Raw genomic sequence first — 5,493 nt, forward strand, 5'->3', positions numbered from 1 at the left:
AATTGCAAAATTATTTTCCAAAAGCAAAGCCCAGATCATTACATGAATGTCTTGTCTCAAAAAGAACATGCATGATATTATCCAAGAAAGAAAAAAAGATCTTTACAAATATATATTCTGTATACTTCCCTTGTTGAAAGCTGACACGAAAATAGTTGAAGGTAAGGGTGTCGTTGGAAAAATAAAATAATGAAAACAAATTTTTAAATATTTCATGAAGTTAGACGTAAGTCATGTTCATGGGATCCAAAACATTTAAAAAACATGTTTTTTTTCCCTGTTTTTTCTAATGAAAGAGAAAACATTATTTTTTTTTTCTTTTGACAAGAAAAAAAATCGAATCTCAAACGTCGTACTCAATCATATTTTTTTTAATTATTTTCTCGAAGCCACAAAGAAACGAGAAGGTGCCATGTGGATAAAACAAAAAGAAAAAGAAGGAAACTTTACTTTGTTACCAGAAAAGGGTAACTACTTTATATTATTATAATATGCAGCAATATCACAGGCAGAAAAAGGAAGAGAAAGAACAATAAGGAGAAACAGACTAGCACATAATCACCAATCATCTTCACAGGCTCTGTTGTGATTCATAGGTCAATTTCTTTGATCTATTCATTCTGTTGAAGCATAAATAGATGTGGGTTGCTCTATGTTTTCTGGGAATTTAATTTTTAAAGGGATATTATTTTTGGTTTTCCTCTGTTCTGGTTTTTAGTCTTTGATCTGAATTTTTTTTTTTTGGAGGTTTAGTGTGATGGGTTGGGGATAAAGTTTGGATTTTCAAGATGTTATATTGGTGGATTTTGAACATTTCCTCTGAGATGATTTTTTTTTTTTTTTTTGTGGGGTGGAAACAAGAAGATGGATGTGCCCACCACATTTTGAAAATTGTTGTAGGTTTTTAAATGTTTGAAAAGCTTGTATTCAAAATTTCTTTGTTTTTCTTTTGTCGATTACACCATTCCCATAAGGACATGTTTTTATTTAATTATTGATTTATTTTCTGTTGTAGAGGTTCCATTTTCTAAAGTAGAGGACAAATAGAAATGGATTCTGACCTTAATTTTGGGGATTCTTGTTAGTAATGCCTTATCCGTGGATTAGTTTTGACTAGTGATCCCATATATTTTTCTTTTGTCCTGGTGTCAAATTCCTATGCTTTTGATTCCCAAAGGTTCTTCAGTTTTCTTAGTTATATATTCATTTTAATTTTATTATATCTCAATTATCAAGAGTAAAATGATTATTTTTTATTTTCTCATAAAGGTGATTGTCCATAGGAAGTTCTGGTGTATGACGTCCATTCAAGCGTTGTATATGGTGGCCAGGGCAGTTAATTTTTCAATCGTTCATTCATTTATTTAGTTTGGAGATTAAGTGCATTGCACCTTTACCCTTTTCCATTTAAAATCTAAGTTAGGAAAATTTTGACTTTTAAGTTTTTGGAACCAATGATAGACACAACATATGTGTTAAATTAGGATAGCAATTGCAGTGGGGCTATAATTGAAGTGAATCTTATAGTGGTAAAGTTTTTGGATACATACCTAACACAGGAACTGTAGCAACTTAGGGCATGTTTGGTGCATAGTATTGGATAAAACCTGATAGTATAAGACCTGATTGTATAAGACTTGATTAAATTTTAATACTATCCAACAATTACTTGGGACTGGGCTAGGAACTTGGGAGAAAAGGGATGCCTCTCGAACTGCATCCATTATCTGTAATTTCGTTCAATCCTTTACCTTTTCTGCATTTTGTGATCTTCTTATTTTAGCACTGCCATTACTTTTTGTAATTTTCCTTTACGCTTTCAATATACAAAATCTGGTTAATCTAGGAAATTCCTTTGTATCCCTTTTATTTTCTGTTTTTGTGTCGAAGACCTTATCATAGACCTAAAGACTGATGCACTTACAGTTGGCCCATTGTACATGGCCCAACCATTGATTCAAGAAGCTCGTAGTCGGCTAGAGTTGTGGCACAATAAGTATGACCCAATTGTTGAAAAAGACTATGATTTGAAATATAACAAATTACAATTGAATCCAAGTCCCAATAAAGCAGCAGATGTGATTGTTATTTGTTTGGGAAGAAAAGAAAAGCAACACATTTGGCGTGATTTGAGATTAAAGATTTGGAACGTATTTTGAATGATTTAATTGTAATTATTTATTTATTTTTAGAATCTAATTACTATTATATTTATTTTAGGAAGTTTTCTTAATTCTAGGATTTTAAATTTTTGAATTTTGAATCAATTTGTAATTAGTCTATAAAAGGGTGCTTATAACCCTTATTCTAGGAGTTGAATTTTGATATTTTGTTAATAGAAATTGAGAACCGGAGTGGTACTCTTTTATCGTATCCCAACTTTCTGTTTAGCCACTTTTCTATGCGTTTTCGGCATCATTTGGTATCAGAGCACTGGGTTGCCTTCAACCAATGGCTGAACAAAATCGCGGAGGTCGACGACGGCGAAGTCACGAGGGTAGGGAAGGTGGAATCGTTCCTGAAGAATATAGACAACTGCGTCAGATAGACCCGCGAGATATAGAAAATAAAGAGCTCGGAAGGCGGATCCAGGATTTGAAGCACCAACTTGAGCAAGCGTTGGATAAGAAAATCCAAGTTTTGGAGAGACTACTTGTGCGGGCGCAGAGAAAGAGAATTGAATATTTGCAGCGACTACTAGTGCGAGTATGCATGAAAATCCAAATTTTGAAGCGAACTCTTGTGGAGGCGTAAAACATGGAAATCCAATATTTGGAGCGTCGACTTGCGTGGACAAAGTTGGCATTCAATCCGAAGAAAGAATGGAATTAGAGGACAAATCTGATGACGAAGAGGAGGACGTCAATCCCTTGGGGATTATAAACCAGGGACAGAATTGGGAAGTACGACCTGGAAATCAGTCCACTTTTCAAGATATCGAGATGCAAATCAGCATTCCTGACTTTGAAGTCTATGATCATAATTCAGTTTATGATGATTATCCGGTCTATGATAATAATCCAATTTATTAATTATCCCATATGATTATCCATCTTATGATGAAGATTCAGTTTATGATGATAATCCAGTCTATATTAAATCTGATGGAGAATCAAATTATGAAGATCTAATAGAGGAAGATTTATCATTTTAGTTTTTGTCTAAAGAAATTAAGATCAATGAAGATAAACAAGATGCGAAGACGAATCTTTTCCTAGTAGGGGAGAATAATGCACTTACAGTTGGCCCATTGTACATGGCCCAACCATTGATTAAAGAAGCTAGTCGACTAGAGTTGTGGCCCAATAAGTATGACCCAATTGTTCAAAAAGGCAATGATTTGAAATATAACAAATTACAATTGAATCCAAGTCCCAATAAAGCAGCAGATGTGATTGTGATTTGTTTGAGAAGAAAAGGAAAGCAACACATTTGGCGTGATTTGAGATTAAAGATTTGGGATGTATTTTGAATGATTTAATTGTAATTATTTATTTATTTTTAGAATCTAATTACTGCTATATTTATTTTAGGAAGTTTTCTTATTTTTAGGATTTTAAATTTTTGAATTTTAAATCAATTTGTAATTAGTCTATAAAAGAGTGCCTATGACCCTTATTCTAGGAGTTGAATTTTGATATTTTGTTAATAGAAATTGAGAACCGGAGGATTACTTTTTTATCGTATCCCAACTTTTTGTTTAGTCACTTTTCTATGCGCTTTCGGCATGAGAGACTTAAAGGCTGAAGTGGATTGGTAGGTTGCAGTAGTAATCCATGATGAATGGTACCTTTGAGATGTTTAAGATTCATTTAACAACCTCCCAATGTTCGGGCTGGAAGAGAAACTGAGACCTTATTCACACTGTATGCAATTTGTGATCTTGTCAATGTAGCATATTGTAAAGTGCCAACCACTGATATGCATAGTTGTGGGTCAGACACGTAGTCATTTTACATTCTCCAACCATAGAAGTAGAAATTCCTTTTGCCTCGGTCATTTGGGCTTTAAAGAGTAGATCTCTACTTTATTTTCTTAGCATTAGGTAGATATTTCAATACCCAAAAAGTAGTCATGAGTACCCAGTTGTTTGAGGGCAAAGATTGAGATGAGTTTAGTGACAAGATTTTGATTCAACACCTGCGAGGTCCAAGTGACAATGATTTCTTCTACACAGACTGAAACATAGAGGTAGTGATGTAAGGTGTTGTGAAGAAATAAGGAAGGGTCACATTTGCTGGATTTGAACCCATAGCTGAGTAAAGTGGCACCAAAATTCTCAAACCAGGCCCAGTCCACGAGCAGCGAACCACAAACAAGACAAGAAAGTGAGAACACGAGTAAGTGTATCCATAAGATACAGGTTTCATGCTAAGAGGGAAACCACAAGACACAATGCATTAACAGAACCCAGAGGACAGGATAGAATGCAGTCACTTAGTCATGTGACATATAATACCGACAAAGGCAACTTTTTTGTACTTATATGTCATTCAAATTGATGAACAGAATAAAAGAATAAATAGTAGTACTAAGTAAGGCGCACAAAATTATTGAATCATGAGGAAAACATAAAATTAGAATATATACCCATTGTTCACAAACCTTTAGCTTACCATTTCGAACAATGAGAGCACCAAGTCCAGTTGGATAGCCAAACAGCTAACAAAAATGCACAAGACACAACATCAATTTTCAAAGTATTCTTTGATAAAAAAAAAAAAAAAAAACATACCCTTATACCTTGTAAAATGAAATTGCGACAAAATCTGCAGGATACTTAGATAGATCAGGTGGCATGGTAGCAGATCCCTTTGCAGCATCAATCAAGACCATCCATTGTCCATTTCTTACGTAAAAGAAAAACAATGAAGAATCAAGTATGCAATCATTGATGCTTCAAAGAAGTTACACACATAAGGAGTCAATAAGACAAATAATGCTGTATATTACTTGCAAGCTGAAGAAATTCCTAAAATCCTGCTCGAATCTTCCTTGATCATCTGCACCAAGTCGAGGCCAAATCTCATCCCTGAGAAATTGCACTCGGAGGGAAAGGCAAACAAATTATACACATCACCTGTATTGAACAAACAGATATAAGATAAGTTGTCTAAAAGCCCAGAAACATATACTTGAGCTTAAGTGTTACCTGTTGGCTCTCTCTCAAACAATCTAGCTACTTTTCTCCTTTGCACTTGGTGCAGTGATATCTTCGTAGAAATTGTTTCTCCAGTTATTCCAGGATGTACATCTTCTTCAATATCTACTGCAATGGCCGCAGCTCCTTGACCAAGAGCATATCTAATACTAGTTAAGGAGGTACACAGACTAGAGTTATTAATCATCTAATATAGTATAATGGAAAAATTAATAACAAAGTAATATTTATCAGGAAGCAACAGGAATATTTTACTAAAGTAAAATTATTCCAAAAGAGAGGATTATACTCATTTAACATTATTAAAATTATTATTGATAAAATTCTTTAAA

General features: G+C 33.9%; 1 long non-coding RNA gene across 1 annotated transcript; it reads right to left on the bottom strand.

The window, feature by feature from the left end:
• Positions 1 to 4,733: 4,733 nt before the first annotated feature.
• On the bottom strand, positions 4,734 to 5,272 carry LOC133312018 (uncharacterized). The gene is made up of 3 exons (XR_009751632.1): positions 5,153 to 5,272; positions 4,954 to 5,080; positions 4,734 to 4,849 (listed from the first exon to the last, which is right to left on the bottom strand). It is a non-coding gene; the product is annotated as an uncharacterized LOC133312018 (long non-coding RNA).
• Positions 5,273 to 5,493: the final 221 nt, after the last annotated feature.

The sequence above is a fragment of the Gastrolobium bilobum genome, unplaced genomic scaffold (assembly GCF_033153095.1).
Source record: "Gastrolobium bilobum isolate Gb01-03AN ecotype WA unplaced genomic scaffold, APGP_CSIRO_Gbil_v1 utg70125, whole genome shotgun sequence".
NCBI lineage: Eukaryota > Viridiplantae > Streptophyta > Magnoliopsida > Fabales > Fabaceae > Gastrolobium > Gastrolobium bilobum.